The sequence below is a fragment of the Peromyscus maniculatus genome, chromosome 5, assembly GCF_049852395.1.
Source record: "Peromyscus maniculatus bairdii isolate BWxNUB_F1_BW_parent chromosome 5, HU_Pman_BW_mat_3.1, whole genome shotgun sequence".
NCBI classification, from domain to species: domain Eukaryota; kingdom Metazoa; phylum Chordata; class Mammalia; order Rodentia; family Cricetidae; genus Peromyscus; species Peromyscus maniculatus.
The window spans coordinates 97325046-97342475 of record NC_134856.1 but is presented as its reverse complement, the minus strand read 5'-3'; the positions used below and the strand labels follow the sequence as shown (position 1 = coordinate 97342475).

At 37.1% G+C, this 17430-nt stretch overlaps 1 long non-coding RNA gene across 2 annotated transcripts in view; it reads right to left on the bottom strand.

Annotated features, from left to right (window-relative positions):
* The window catches only part of LOC143273405 (uncharacterized), a 100644-nt gene that overhangs the window by 7206 nt on the left and 76008 nt on the right, over window positions 1–17430 (bottom strand). The window contains exon 3 of one of the 2 annotated variants that reach the window (XR_013051498.1): window positions 10869–10944. The exons of the other annotated variant lie outside the window; for it this stretch is intronic. This is a non-coding gene — a long non-coding RNA (uncharacterized LOC143273405). The remainder of the gene's footprint in view (window positions 1–10868; window positions 10945–17430) is intronic. 2 annotated transcript variants of the gene reach the window in all.

The following is a 17430-nucleotide window of genomic DNA, read 5'->3' as shown; positions in this document are numbered from 1 at the left end:
GTGTTGGTCAGTGTTTCATCACAGCATCAGAGAAACAAGGTAGAACATCAATTTTAATGAGCTAATTTTTAAAATTGTCTTCAACAGGCATATTTTAATATGACATATTACATTTTATATCAATTTTACTTACTTTAAAATTTTTAATAAAAAGTTTGCCAATAAAAAGACAATAAACACTTAAATTATCAGGCCCAGGGTCTATAAAACTCAGTGAACTTCTATATAGTTAGAGTTACTGTTCTGTGGAATATAACTTTGGATTTTACACTATCAATTTTTAAAAATCATTTAAAATCAATTTATTTTTTAAATCATTTTTTAAAATTTTTTGAGATTATAATTACATCATCTCCTCCTTCTCTTTCTTCCCTTCAACCCTCCCATATACTACCCCTCATTGCTTTCAATCAAATTTATGGCCCATTTTTTTTAAATTAAGGGTGTGTGTGTGTGTGTGTTTATTCCTAAATGCATAAATACAACCAGATCAGTCTGTATAGTGTTAATTGTATGTATGTCATCAGGGCTGATCATTTGATACTGAATAACTGATTGGCTTGTTCTTCTCTGGGAGAGACTATTTCTCTCACTCTCAGCATTCCCTAGCGGCTTGTATATCTTTGTATAGGATTGAGGCATCCTGGATTTTTCTCATCCACATTAGCATGTTTATTATTGGTGTCTTTGTTTAGCTTATGTTTAGGCAGCCATGTTGATAAGAATGTATGGGTATAGCTTCTGATATTTCTAGGAGACTCAATATCACAGCAAACTCTCTGATCCTCTGGCTCTCACAATCTTTCATTCCCTTTTCTGAAATTATATCTGAGTTTAGGTACAAGACTTGTTTTGTAGATGTATTCACTGGGACTGGACTCCACAACTCTGCATTTTGATCGGCTGTGGTTTTCTGTAATGGTCTCCATCTGTTGCAAGAAGAAGTTTCCTTGATGTGGGATAAGGACTATACTTATCTGTGAGTATAAGGACAAATATTTAAAACGTAGTTAGGGCTTATGCTACTTTGGTAAAGTGGTGGTTGCAGGTTCTTCGAGTTCCATGGCTTCACTAGTCCTGTGTATTTGGATAGGGTCCTAGTACTAGGCATGATTTCTCTCTTGTTGAGTGGGCCTTAATTCCAATTAGAGAACACTTTGCCCTAGTCAGAATGGCAAAGATCAGCAAAACAACTGACAACAAATGCTGGAGGGGATGTGGAGAAAAAGGAACTCATTCACTATTGATGGTGCAAACTGGTTCAGCCACTCTGGAAATCAGTTTAAAGAATTCTCAAAAATCTAAAAATAATTTTACCATATGACCCAGCTATTCCACTCATTAGCATATGTTCAAAGGACTCAACATTCTACTCCACATATTCTTGCTCAGCTATGTTCGTTGCTGCTCTATTCACAATAGCTAGGAAATGCAAACAATTTAAATGCCTTCAACTGATGAGTGGACAGTGCAAATGTGGCACATATACACTATGGAATGCTATTCAACTATAAAGAAAAGTGAAATCACGAACTGTCTTAGTTACTATTCTACCGCTGTGAAGAAACACAATGACCAAGGCAATTTTTACAAAAGAAAGTATTTAACTGAGGCTTGCCTACAGCTGCAGAAGATCAGTTCATTATTATTATGGTGGGAAGCAGACAGGCACAGAACTGGAACAGTACCTGAGAGTTTTACATCATGATCCCTGAACCTGGTATGGGCTTGTGAAACTTCAAAGGCCACCCCCCAGTGACATATCTCTTCCAGCAAGGACATACTTACTCCACAAGGCCACTCCTCCTAAACAATTTATCAGTGGAGGACTAAGCATGGAAATATATGAGCCAATGGGGAGGGGGCATTCTCATTCAAATCACCACATAAACTTTGCAGGAAAATGGATGGAATGAGACAAGACCATATTGTCCCAGAAAGACAAAAGTTTCACATTCTCTCTCATTGGAGGCGCCTAGCTCCAAATCTTCTGGTGTAGTTCTTGGAGTACCTGCAGAAACCAGGAAAGTAAAAGTAAAAAGTAAAAAGGGACCATTGCTGATATAGGGTGGTAGGGGAGCAGTAGAGATTAGAATAGTAGGGTACAAGTGATCTTACTGGGCCACTAATTATGGAGAGTAGAAGGAGATAAATGCAGAAGAAGGAGGGTAAAATAACAGTAAGAATGTCTGAAAATGTCATAAGGGGTTTTACTACTATTTACCTAAAACAAATTAACAAAGACAAAACTCTGATGCATATAAGTCTGTGTATAAATTATATACATAGTTTAAATAAAATTTTCTCATCTGGGATATCAATGCTCCATCCAAGAGCCAAAGACCATTTAACACCTGGTACAGAAAACCCTCTTCTGTGCTGTTCGCCAGGGTATTTCAAGAGACTCCCAAAACATATAGGTGATTGTGACTGCCCCTGGTTGTCCCTCAGAGGTGGAAGGTAAGTCCCTATTGCTGAAAATACCACGTACTTCAAACACAGGGCCCAGAGGCCCCTGGACTGTAATGGACCTGAATCCCTCCTCCCTGAGTACTAGCTTTCATGCTACAAGAAGGCACCATGCAAGCTTTCAAAGGATGGAAGCAATTAACAGTCCTACCCAGCTATGATGACTGGAAACCACAACAATAACCAGCATGGCAAGATAAAGCTAAGGTTACAGTAGTGACACACATATCTTGGTAGTAACCAACCATGATGAGAGTCCTCTTTGCCCCACATACACATCAGCAATTTTTGTTGTCTGTTTTGTTTTGGTCTTTTGTTTGTTTTGTTGCTTTTTTTTTTATCTTAGCCATTCTGACGTGTACAAGCAGAAACCTGAGATACAATCACATCTCAAATTTACTTTTCATTTTCCTGATTGCCAAGGATAATGAATTCCTTTTGAGATAGTTCTTAGCCATTTTTACATTCTAGTTTAAGAATTTTATTTTCAAATCCATTTTAATTTGGCAGCTAATATTCTTTTTTTAAAAAAAAGATTTATTTCTTTGTGTATGTTACCTATATGGGTGTTTTGTATACATTTACATCTGCACACCAAAAAATGGCATCAGATCTCCTGGGACTATGGTTATATATGGCTGTAAGCTAACATGTAGATACTTGGAATTGAACTCAGGACCTCTGGAAGAGCAGCCAGTGCTCTTAACTGCTGAGTCTCCAGCCTCCCTTAATATTCTTGACTCTGTTTTCTTTTGCATTTTTTTGTGTATTCTAGATATCAATCCTCTGCCAAAACTATAACAGGCAAAAAACCTCTTTGATGTTCCAGGTTACTTAATTGTTTACCTGTACAGAACTTTTTAGTTTCACAAGGTTCCACTGTCGATTGTTGACCTTAGTTCTTGGGCAAAAGAAATCCTATTCAGAAATGTCTTTCTTTCATCTGTGTCTTGTAGAATACTGCCTATGCTTTCCTTAAGCATTTTCAGGTTTCATATTAGAATATTTCATGCATTTGGAGTTGATTTTTGCCCAGATGATAGACAGAGTTCTTACTTCTTTCTTTTACATGTTGTTATCCACTATTCACAGATCTTTTTTAAGATGTTATCTTTACTACAGTGTATATTTTTGGCATCTTTGTTCAACTATCAGATGACTGTCATTATGTATACTCACATTTGGGTCTTCTGTTTCATTTCATTTGTCTACCTATCTTTTTTGTGCTAATACTAGTCTCTTTTTATTAATGTAGCTCTGTAATATATCATGAAATCCACTGTGTGTTCATTTTTATCAGGGTTGCTTTGGCTATCTAGGTTCTTTAGGTTCCATATGAGTTTTAGTATGGTATTTTTTCTCTTTCTGTTAAGAATATTGTGGATCTATTTATTGGGATTGCATTGAATCTGTACATTGCTTTTGAGAGAATAGTAATCTTCATAGAATTAATTCTGCTAACTCGTTAATTCTGCCAATTCATACCAACTCAAGTGTCTTTCTCAATCTCTTAAGATATTTAAAATTTTCATTGTTACAAGTCTTCTACTTCCTTGATTGTGTTTACTCCTTGATAATTTTATTTTTTTGAGGCCATTGTGAATGGAAGTGTTTCCATGAACTTTCTCATCATGTATGTTGTTGGTATATGGAAAAGCTACTGATTTTTCTAAGTAGAAAATATTTTTATATCCTGCCATTTTTCTGAAACTATTCATTATTTCTAGAAAATTCATGGTGGAATGCTGTGGGATGTTCTGTATGTCCTATGGGAGCCCGTTCTCAGGTTCCTCATGGCTTTTCCCAGCAGGTCCGCATAGAGGATGATTAGGACCATGGGCCTGAGTGCAGGTCTCTGAGATGGTCTGCACTTGGCTGTGCTGTGGGATGGTCTGTATGTCAAGTTGCTCTGACTGGTCAATAAATAAAACACTGATTGGCCCATGGCTAGGCAGGAAATATAGGTGGGACTAACAAAGAGGAGAAATAAAAGAACAGGAAGGCAGAAGGAGTCACTGCCAGCCGCCAACCTGACAAGCAACAGTGGAATTGTAGGGATATCTTATATAAATTATTATATCATCTACAAATATAGATAATTTGACTTCTTTTCCTATTTGTATGCCTTTAATTTTTCTCTCTTGCTTCATTGTTCCAATTAGTGCCTTGAGTACTTTGAAAAGTACATTGAAAAGGATACTGAGTATATTGAAAAGTAGCAAGGAGTGTGGGCAACCCTATTTCATTATTGATTTTAATGAGGTTGCTTTAATGTTCTTTACATTTAGGGATATGTTGGGTGTGAGTTTTTCATGCATAGGCTTTATTATGTTGGAGTATGTTCCCATCAATCCTACTCTCTCTAGGACTTTAACCATGAAGTTGTGTTTATTTGTCAGAGACTTTTTATACATGTGTTTAGATGATCATGTGATTTTTGTCTTTACGATAACTTACATTATTTATTACATGTATTGACTTTTAAATGTTGAACTATCCATGCATCTCTGGAATAAAACCAATTTGATCATCACATATGACTTTTCTGGTACATAACTGTATTTGGTTTACAAATATTTTATTGAGGGTTTTTATTTCTATCTTCATCAGAGTTTTGGCCTGTAGTTTTCTTTTTTCATTATGTCTTTACCGGGTTTTGTTATTAGAGTAATATTTACCTTGTAGAAGGAGTTTGGAAGTGCTTTTTTTCCTGAATAATGTAAGAAATATTAGTGTGGATACATTTTGCATAATTGATATAATTCTGTTGTGAATCTATTCTGGCACTGGTTGTTTTGTTTTTGCTGAATGGGGGCGGGTCTTTATTATTCTTTCAATTTCCTTAATTTGTTGTGAGTCTATTTAGGTTGCTGACTTCTTCTTGGTTTAACTTTGTAGTTTGGATAACTTTAGAAAGTCATCCATTTCTTTTAGATTTTCCAACTTAATGGAGTATAGGTCTAAAAATAGACCTCTATACTATTCTGTATTTCTTTAGTGTTTGTTGTAAGGTTTCACTCTTCATTTCTGACTATTAATTTGTGCCATTTCTTTCTTTTTTTTTAGTTAGGCCAAAGGTCTCTAGATCATCTTCATTTCTCAAAGAACCAGCTCTTTGATTCTTTGTTTGGTTTCCTTTTGTTTCTATTTCATGTGTGATACAAACCCTTTCACAGAAAAAAAAAGTTTGTGTAGACTTTATCCACATATATGATCTCAATTTAAATTAATTGAATACTAATAAATATTGAAAGTGTAATTTCTTGGTATCAGCTGGATTTCAGTGGATTGTCAGGTACTTGTGGCACTAGTGATAATATTGGGAACAGTAGACACAATAATTCCCAACACTGAGAAAGCTGTTTGTGATTAGTGTGCATATTTCATACATATGTCTGTGTACAAAATTTTCCTCATGAGAATAGATGTAGTGCTTTTATTCAATGACAAGTTCTCCTTGCTACCCTAGGTTTCACAAGAACAAGAAGAGCATTAGAAGATGAAGAGCATCAACACCATTAAATCTTAGAGCTAAAAGAAGATAAAGATAATACCAGACTGTTCCTGGGGCTTCTGAGCATTGCTTTGGAGAGTTATTTCAGTATAACGGTGATGATTGAAAATTGGTAAGGATGGTTATATATTTTAAGGAACTTGATGTTGGGATAAAAATAGGCAGAATGTTCAAGTAAATCTTATTCTTTTAAAAATAGAAAGATCACAATATGAACACTCTACTAGATAAACTTGCTGTCAGAGTAAGAAAGATACTACATAATGAGAAAAGGAAATTAGGTTTTCCTTTTCAATGAGAAGGTTCAGGATCAGAATTTGTAAAACCTGTAGCCAGTAAAAACACTAGCCAGGGCATTAAAACAAAGTCTCACCCAAGACTCATGAAACACATGGAAGATTATGCAGAAGAAAAATTTATAACAATTCTACTTCAGTATCTCACTTAAAATGTAGGTTCCATAGATTGCAACTCTTGAGTAACAGATAGCTAACACATTTAAAATTTAAAAATATAATCTAACATTAATGTTAGGGAAAAAACTCATGCAAAGGAGAAAATTAGAACATATCCTTTGTAAAGAGTTTAAAAAAAGGAACTCATTTTCTATGAACTAGAAACCACAAAAATATTTTTCAATTTTAATAAGATAACTGTTTTTTAAATTGAATAATTTAAAGATAACAGGAGCAATAGAAATAAAAATTACATGATTAGTAAAACTGAAATATTAAAATATCCTGAAGACATTAAATAGATTGGGCAGCCAAAAAATTTTTTAAACTGGAAGATGGATTCAAAAGTACAGGAAAAGTGGATAACTGAGTTGAGAAGGGTATGAAAAATTTAAACAATTTAAATTTTTTAAACAATTTACAGGACATGGAAATGACTTGATTTTAGGCAAGGAGAAATAATAGTAATTGTATTTCCTTTTCTTTCCCATTGGAAACAATTTTAAAAGACAAAATTTACAGAGAGTGAGACATATGAAATAAGAGGAATTAAGAACATTAATTCCTGAAATTAAAGCAAATGACATGATTTCCAAGTCATGGCATGGGGAAGGACATACTAGCAGAACCTAGTGATGTCCCTTAGTTGGGGAGACAGCTAGAGTTTAATGAACTGTACTGAGAAAAGAAGATGTGTAAAGAGAGAATTCTGGAGACACACAAAAGGAACCCTTCATGTATTCATTGGAGTGCCCATCAATACATTCATGGCAAGGAGATACCTAATAACGAGAAAAAGCAACATAAAATGAGAAGTAACAGTATCTAGCAAGGATAATGGCTGTTCTCACAGGTATATCTCACTAATGGGATGGCTGTTTAATGAGTCTTAGAAGCCATATCTCCTAAACTCAATATTTTTCTAGTAAGTTATGTTCCCCCCCCAAAAAATAATACAATAAGTAATCTGCAGTCTAAAAGACAAAATCCACAATGTCTTTAGTTCAATTTTGAAACCTCTTTAATAAGGAGATAGTCAATTGAGGTCAATTCAGAAGTCATGAGGGTATTAGATACAGAAGACAAGGACATTAAAATAATAGTAATTAATGTCTTCAACACATTAAGTAGAGACATGGAGTATACAAAAAAGAACCAACTCTTCTTCTAGGGTAAAAACACTGACTCTGTAGGTGAAGAGGAAAGAAATATGAACAAAGAAAACCATTTGGCTAATTTTTTGTTAATGTTGTAAAGTATATACCACAACTCATGGAATCAGTACATATCCAGAGTTCAACAAAATGAATAAGACCATACTAAGATATACCAGACTTAAGTTGGTTAACAGAAACTTCAAAGAGAAAAGTCTTTAAAGCGACAAGAGAGATAAAGAAAAGAACAGACAGGTAGCATACAAGAAACAAAGAATGACAGACTAAAAGAATCACTTCTTTAAGGACTGAAATAAAGGTTACCTATTCTAGCCTTGAAAACAAAGGCAAAAATAAATGGATGCTGTAATAATCACCAGCCAACCAAAGTTGTTGGCAAAGTCAAACTTCAATTTACATAAGTAGTAAAAATGGTGACTAAATATGTAGGAAGAAAGTTACAAATAAGTAAATAAATAAATAAATAAATAAATAAATAAATAAATAAAAAATGTAATGAAGAAGCCATGGAACAAACAGAAAACACATATCATGGTGATGACTGTAACCCAAACCTTACAAATAACCACATTAATTATAAATGGTCCAAATACCCCAAAGCAAGAGTCCTAATTATGTTACAAACATTAAAAACACATACTTTAGGTAGAAAATAATATTATATCCTACTAATCAAAAATTGGAAATTTTTCTATATTGGTTTCAAAGTAAATTTTAGAGCAAATAACATTGCTACCAAGAAAGGTGATTTCATGAAGAAACTCCAAACCATTCAGCAAAAAGATGTAACAATGCTGTGTTTATTAAACAATAACAGAAATTAGAGATGTGTGTAGCAAAGCTGATATATCTTTAAGAAAAAAAAATGAAGCCACAGCTGTAGAGATCACAATATTTACCCCAGCAACAGAAAACAAGTAGAAACTGAATGAGGACAGAGATGTGTAGAATTATAGACCACTTTTGTAGGGTGAAAGAGCCAGCCATAAAAACCCACTCTGACCCTGAAACCAGAGCCAATGAAAGAAACCCACCCTGACCCTGAAACCAGAGCCAATGAAAGAAACCCACCCTGACCCTGAAACCAGAGCCAATGAAAGAAACCCACCTTGACCCTGAAACCAGAGCCAGTGAAAGAAACACACTTTGGCCCTGAAACCAGAACCAAAGAAACACACACTGACCCTGAAATCAAAGCCAAAGAAACACCCTTTGGCCCTGGAACCAGAGCCAGTGAAAGAAATACACTCTGGCCCTGAAACTAGAGCCAAAAGGCTAAAATGGGCCAGTGAAAGAGACACACTGTGGCCCTGAAACCACAGCCAAATCTGCCCCTGACGGACTGAGCATGAAACCAACCAATCCTGGAGCAGGAAAACCAACCAATCCCCGAGCACGAAACTAATCAATCCCTGAGCATGAAATCTAGCCAATCTGAGCTTGTCCAAACTCAAGGAGATTGAAATCTGACCAATTATCTCCCTGAAAATCTCTCCAGAAAAACTCCTCCCCCAAGAAGTTCTATATAGTCGCTGTGCCTGTTCAGTTGGCAGCTTCCGGTCTTCACTCTGGCAGAGTCAGCCACTCTCCTGGATTCCTCCCTCCCAAATAAATCTCTGGAAAGTTTTGGGTGAAGACCTTCTTTTGATGGAGGGGAGCAGAGTCTCTTCTGGGAAACTCCCTAGTGAAATGGATCAGAGGAAAGGACACCTATGCTGGGAAAATTCCCTAGGGGAGCAGAGCAGAAGTAACTTTTCACCAGAGTTGGAACAGATTGCTACATTTTTGTAGGTGTTTCCCCCTTAGCAGAGGGAAGCAAAAGAAGTAACAATTTGAGCAAGAGCTGAGATAAAAGAGACATCGCTGCTGTAATACTCTCTTAGAGTTAAGCAGAGCTCAGCTGTCACGGCTCTCTTTTAGAGAGGGGGCAGGATTGCCACATCCTGTGGGAAGGCTGTCCCACACCAAAACCCAGCTTCAGGTATAGTCCAACTTCCCAACAAGTCAGGATACCATTCTCACAGCTGTAAGTATTCAGGGTACCTTCCTTTAACAATGGTAGGTATTGCCTGACTTCTGACAGTTCTCTAAAGAGCTGTGACACTTGCAACTTTCATGCAACAAAAGAACACATTCTTTTCAAGAACACAAAGATTGACAGTATTCAGGGTCATAATACAAATTTCCATAAGTTTAAAAGAATTGAAATCATGCATTATGCTCTGTTACCACTGGAAAGAAGCTGTGTCTGCAGATGTAGTTGTAAGTTTTCCTGTGTCCTGCCCATTCCTGCAGCTGCTCAGACCCAAATAAATCCACAGAGGCTAAATATTATTTATAACTGCTTGGCCATTAGCTCAGGCTTATTACTAGCTCTTATACTTAACTTATCTATGTTTAGCATGTGGCTTAGTACCTTTTCTCAGTTCTGCCTTGTCCTCGTGCTTCCTCTGTGTCTGGCAGGGGACTCCTGACTCCTTTCCTCTTCCCAGCATTCTCATAGGCTGCTCACCTGACCTATGCTTTCTGCCTGGCTATTGGCCAATCGGCGTTTTATTAACCCTGTGTTCAAGAGCATTATCCCACAGCACTGTAACTTGATCTTCTCATGGAACTTTTAACAATGGGAGCAAGGGCTTTCTTTTTTGCTGGCTTTTGGGATCCTATTCTTCATACTGGGTTGCCTTGCCCAGCCTTAATACAAGGAGAGGTACTTAGTCTTCTTACTACAACTTGCTATACAATGTTTTGTCAATATCCATGGGCGGCCTGCCCTTTTCTGAATAAAAATGGAGCAGTGAATGGGAGTGGGAGAAGGAGAGGCCGAGAGGACTAGGAGGAGAGGAGGGAGGGGAAATCTCATCCAACGTTAATGTACTCTTGGGAAGGTGAACCAAGAAGTCCTTGACCTTGAACTCAGTATCCAGTCCCTGCTAATATCCATTCATCTCCTCCTCCGTAGCTGGGGCAGCAGCCTTTTATCCTCTTTCTGCTCAGGCTGCATCTTCTGTTTCTCTTTACAGGAAACTTTTTCTTTTTGTGGGGTTATTACTTCTAAACTGGCTCTCTGGAAACCTTCACAGTTCCACCTCTGAACTCGGCCTGGTTAGTGCAGATGAGGAACCAGAAGTTGGTATTAGAAGAAATTCTGATTTAAAAAAAAAAAAGACTCCAAGACTTGTTTACAGAGCCACAACATGGGATATAAAATTGATATCAGCCAGTGTCACTCATTCACTCCAAAAAAGTCCTTACTCTCAAGTGAGCATCCAGATGTCCCAGGATTCTCTTCCTCTTCTACAGCTTCAGTGATGGTTTGTTTGCATAATTCCTAAGGTGAGGAACACACAGGTTCTGGCTGGAGGAGTGCACCAACTGAACTGCTCCCTCAGGAATACTACCCTGCAGTTTCTCTTTGCTCATATATTAGGCAATGATATGTAGCTAGAGTTTTCCTGCCTTGCCCACAGTCAGGATAAATCTTTGTCACCCACCAGTCCCACAGCCGCTCAGACCCAACCAAGTAAACACAGAGACTTATATTGATTACAAACTGTATGGCCGTGGCAGGCTTCTTGCTAACTGTTCTTATAGCTTACATTAATCCATTTCCATAAATCTATACCTTGCCACGTGGCTCATGGCTTACCGGCATCTTCACATGCTGCTTGTCCTAGCGGTGGCTGGCAGTGACTCCTTCTGCCTTCCTGGTCTTTCTTTTTCTCCTCTCTGTTAGTCCCACCTATACTTCCTGCCTAGCCACTGGCCAATCAATGTTTTATTTATTGACCAATCAGAGCAACACATTTGCCATACAGAACATCCCACAGCAATGATATTTCTCTCATACACACTGAATCGATTATCACACTCAAATACAACCTTGCCATAAGGAAATTTGCAGAGAAATTCAGGGGTACATTTAGTTTGGTCAAAATGAAAGTGATGATGACCTGAGCCCAGTTGTATATAAGAGGGCCTTGAAGGCCCTGTGATTTTCAGGACATATGACAGAGTCCCAGCTACCATGATGATTACAAAGAGAAAGTCAGAAGGGTTGTCAGTGATACAGAAATTCTTTCAAATTTATGGCCTCTTTTTTATTAATCATTGATACCTACATATTCCTAAATATATAAATACAAACTTCTCAGTCTAGACAATATTATTTGTATGTATGTTTTCAGGGATGATCATTTGGGTACATCTACAATACAAGGCTCAAGCATTGCAAGAGGAGGTGAAAAGATTGTGAGATCCAGAGGATGACAGAGTTTGCTAAGATTGTGTCTCCTAGAAATATCTGAAGCTATAGCTATAAAGTCTCAACAATGTGACTGACTAAACATGAGCTGAACAAGGACAATAACAGACATTGCTAATGTGGTCAGGGAAAGCCCAGGAAGCCTCAGCCCTACACAAAGAACTACAGGCAACCAAGGAGTGCTAGAAGCAGCAAAGACAGTCCTCGCCAGGGAAGAGCATGCCAAATGCTTATCCAGTACCAAATGGCTAGCCATCAAATTTTCAATACAAGAAACTCTTCAATTTTTCTTTAAATATTAAAAATGAAACAATTCAATTCTGCATGATCTTTGAGTCAAAACAAGACCCAAAAAGTATTTGGGACAAAATGAAAATAAAGTACAATATTTTAATTAGCATGTTAAAGGTCAACGCTAAGAGAATATTTAAGAAGGAACTGAACTAAATGCACATATTAAAAAAGAAGAAAAGTCTTAATGAACTCTGCTTCATATACATGCAAACAATACTAAATGGACTCAGTAGGTTGTATTTATATATTTGTGCATATATGTATGGGATATATATATATATACATATATATATATATATATATATGAATAACAACAATAATCAAAGAAAAGGATGCCATCAATTTAAGAGGGAATGAAAAGCATACAAAGGGTTGGAGTGAGGGGACATGGGTGGTAGTTAGAGGGAGGCAAGAGAGAAGAAAGTGATGTAATTATATTTCAATTATAATTTAAAAGAATAAACTAGAAAATGAGCAAGCATAACTCAAAGTAGAAAAAGGAAATAACCACTATGAATGCAGAAGTCAAAAAGCAGAAACACAGTAGAGAAGAGCAGTCATTTTACATTGTAGAGTCTAACTATAAACATCTAGCTAGTCTCATCAGAGGGAAAAGGAAGAAAAAGCAAATTACCAAGAGCAGGTATATGAGAAGTGATACCACTTGGAGATTTCACAGATATTCACAATATACACAAATCATCTTTAATAAATTCACCAACTTATATGAAAAAAAGCAATTTCCTTGAAAAACACAATTAATCAAAGTTCATCAGGGAAAACATAGGCTATATGTGTGGTGCTATATTTATCATAAAATTGAACTTTTAGTTTAAAATTTTTTGACAGAAAATTCTAATAACTGAGGGATTTTCAAATGGATTCTACCAGATAAAGAAGTAAATCCATCTGTATAAAAAGACTTTCAGTTAAATATTTTTAAAATGTAATTTCAAATTCTTTATAAAGCCATATTTTTCCTGATATTACTAGAAGAAAAGGAAACTGAAGACCAATATTCCTCATGAACATGGATAAAAATCGTAAGCAAATTTTGTTTTTTGTTTTTCAAGATACGTGCTAGTTTTGTAGTGTAGATTGGCTTTGAATGCCCTGTAGGACAGGGAGACATCAAATTTATAGTACTCCTGGCTCAGCCATGGCCAGCTAAGCCATATTTTAGAGAGCCAAATATAACAAATATAAAATGTATAATAAATGATGACCAAACAGAATTATTCCAAATGTGAAAAGTGGTCAAATATTTTTTTAAAGATCAATGGAGAACCTGGAGAGATGGCTCAGTGTTAAAAACGTTTATTATTCTTGTAGGGGTCATAGTCAGTGCCTTATCACAGGCCTCACAATGACCTGGAACTTAAATTAATGAAAGATACAGGAGTAAAAGGTTGTGGAATCTCCCTCTAGGGTGAAGAAAAGCTACTGGTACAAGGCATTTGGCAGGGGAGTCCCTGCATTGAGGCCCTGAGATGCCATGCATGAAGCTGTGAAAGCAAAGTCTGAATTATGTTGGAAATCCCAAAATGTTGGAGATGTCAGAGCTGTAGTGTATCTGCTAAGGAGAGCTGTGTATAGGGAATGGAACCAGACTAAGAGAGAGAAGTGTGTTTTGTGTTTCAGGCAACAAAGTTAGAAGAAGAGAGGTATCTAAGCCCTTTGACTCCAGGCATAGAACTACAGAATTTGGAGTTTACCCAGCTAGATTTTGTTCTTGCTTTGGTCCAGTATTTTCTTACTACAGCCTTACTCTCCATTTTGAAATAGTATGTGTATTCTGTGTCACTGTATGTTGAAAGTATGGAATTTGCTTTCTGGTTTTGATTTTACAGCAGATTTTAATTAAGATATTTTCTTGAATCTCCAAATAGAGTTTGGACTTTTTAACTGTGTTGAGACTGTGAAAGGCTATGAGGACTATTGAAGCTGGACTAAATGTACTTTGATACACATTTTTGAAGTTGGAATAAACACATTTGATATGACCACAACCCTATGGAGGCCACTGTGTGGAATGAGGTGGTTTGATGAGAATGCCCCCCATAGGCTCATATGTTTAAATATTTGGTCCCTATTTTGGTGAAACTATTTGGGAAAGATTAGGAGGTGTGGCCTCAGTGGAGAAAGCATGTCAATGGGGATGGGCTTTTAGGCTTCAAAAGCCCATGCCTGATTAGCTCTCTCTGCCTCATACTTGATATAAGGATGTAAGCTTCAGCTACTGCTGCAGCTCTAAACCTGCCTGCCTGACCCCTGCCATGATGGCCATGGACTCTAACCCTCTGAAACTGTCAGCAAGCTCCAATGGACTGTTTCTTCTATAAGTTGCCTTGGACTTGGTGTTTCTTCACAGCAATCAAAAGTCACTAAGATAGTCACTTATTCCACAGACTCTTTGCTTTCCCTGAGTCCCTATGTATGGAGACAGAATGTAATTCTTTGTCTAAAACCAGGTACATGCATGGTAAATACAACAATGACCTGGACCAATAATAAAGCCTTTGGGAGCTTTTCCCTAATGGCTCTAATATCTGGAGAAAGAATGTAGTTCCTTGTTTAAAACCAGGAACATGGTTGGCAAGGCCAGTAATGGACTATAGCCAGAGATTTAGGAAGCTGAGATCCTGGGAACCCAACTTTTCTCCGACTTGAAGGGTTGTAGTTTTCAGTATCAAGGTTTTGGATCCTGAGACCCTAACTCTTCCATGCTAGAGGCTATTGTTATAGTCCCACAGCTACTGTGTGCTCAGTCTGTGATACATTTGAGATGTCCTGTTTTCCCTTTGTGTAACATTATTCGATTAGTTTCCTGATGACTTTGTTCTATTGTATGATAGCTTTCTGGGACTCTTTCTCATACCCCGCCCCCTGAAAACTATATATAAGATGCTGTACCTCTTAATAAACTTGCTTGGCATAAACCATCAGCTTATGCAAGATCTCCTGGTCCCAACTTTCCCACATTCTTTGTTTTCTCTTCTCTGGTCCTCCCCTTCAGGACCCAATCACTGAGGTATAGCCGGGTCAATTGGTATCCAAACAGGAATGCTTGAGTATGGAAGAAAGAGAGGATACAGTTGGAATGTTTAAATAAATAGAAGAAGTCAGGCCAGAGGGTCTGCCTGAAGGAAGGGAGAGGTGGAATTGCTGGGTGTAAAACATGGGATAGATGTATTCTAAGGAGCATTTTCTTTTCCTACAGACACTTTGTTCATTTCTGCATTCTAGTTCTTGCAAAGACAAAGGGTTGTGTAGGTGAACGTTTAAAGTGGGTGTCCTACTGATGGGGCTGCATTGTGAAATTTGATTAGAGATTGCCTAGACCCACAGCATAAATTTGATTCGACAGTAACGTAACACTCCTACAAATCTGGACTGGGAAAAAATAGACTGGGGGAAAGGCAAAAGCAGAAAGCTTTTACAAGTTATGAAAGTCTAAGTGAGTTATTTAAAACATAGAGGATGAGACTGAAACACAATATATATCATGTTCAAGTTTCTAAGGTCTAACATCAACAATTACAAAAAACTTGCCAAAATATATGTCAATCATTTAAAAAATACATGACTGTTAACGTATTACACAGTATTTAACATTATCCGACTGCTGTAACTGATCTTATGGATGTTTGTCACATGGTGCTTCACAATGTTTTCTTTAACTATGCTGGGATGTCATCCACCATTTCTATTTGTCATTGGGGGGTCACTAGAGTTGTGCCCCTCATGTCTGACTGACCAATAAGCCTATGGCTTTGGGGTCCAGGAGAGGTAAGAGGTACAATTTTTCAGACGAAAACAGTCCACTCATCACTTAAGCCAACCAATCACAGGTTTCCCCTTTGGAAAATCACTTCGCAGTATGCAATGAAAACCTAGTGCACTGGTTTCAAAATGGAATTTCTCATTGGGTGGCATATGCCATGCTTCTAAAATACTCTGTGTCCCTGAAGAGATGACATAAGGTGATATTTGACTTGTCCTGGAGGCACCCACCTGGTTAAGACAAAGGTAACTCCTTAGAATCTCCTCATGTCCTGTTATATTATCCCCAGAAGGGAAAGTTCAGCTGAATCTTTCACTGTTGGCCATAGCTATAGACAATGTAATCAACTATGAGACTTTTAAAAAATTGAACAGGAGAGTTGAGTGGGGTGGTCAGCACAGCTCTCTAGGCACTAGGTCCCAGGGCACTTCCTGCACCCCTTGCCCCATCCATTGCAGTCCCAGCAATCAATTAGAAAGCAAGTTACCTATGGCCAGGCCACTCCACCACCATCCTTACTAGCATCAGAGGCCCCTGGAGGCACAGCCCCACCTGCACAGATTGGAGGAAGAATCAACACCTGTACCTATAATTTTCTTGAACCCAGTATAAGAATATATTCAACAACATAAAGAGCAATATGGCACCCCCAGAACCTAGTAGTTCTACCACAGCAAGACCTGAACATCCCCACACAGATGATCCAGAAGAAAAATGACCTTAAAATAACTTTATGAAGATGTTAGAGGCCCTTAAGGAGGAAATGAAAATTCTCTTAAAGAAATCAAGGAAAAGACAAACAAAAAATTGGAAGAAATCAATAAATTCTTTAAATAAAGCCAAGAAAAAAAATCAAACAGGTGAAGGAAACAGTTCAAGACTTGAAAATTGAAATAGAGGCAATAAAGAAAATACAAACCAAGGGAATTCTGGAAATGGAAAATCTGGGTAAATGAACAGGAACTACAGATGTAAGCATTACCAACAGAATGCAAGAGATGGAAGAGAAAATCTGAGGTATTGAAGATATAATGGAGGAAATAGATTCAGAAGTCAAAGAAAATGTCAGATCCAACAAATTCTTAAAACTAAACATCCAGGAAATCTGGGACACCATGAAAAGACCAAACCTAAGAATAATAAGGATAGAAGAAGAATTCCAGCTCAAAGGCACAGAAAATATATTCAACAAAATCATAGAAGAAAACTTTCCCAACCTAAAGAAGGAAACGCCTATGAAGGTACAAGATCTTGCATAAGCTGATGGTTTATGCCAAGCAAATTTATTAAGAGGTACAGCATCTTATATATAGTTTTCAGGGGGCGGGTTATGAGAAAGAGTCCCAGAAAGCTATTGGCTCTAGGTTACCAAACAAAAAATAGGCCCTTCACCACATAATAATCAAAACAACTAAACATACAGAATAAAGAAATAATATTAAGAGCTGCAAAAGAAAAAGGCTAAGTAACATATA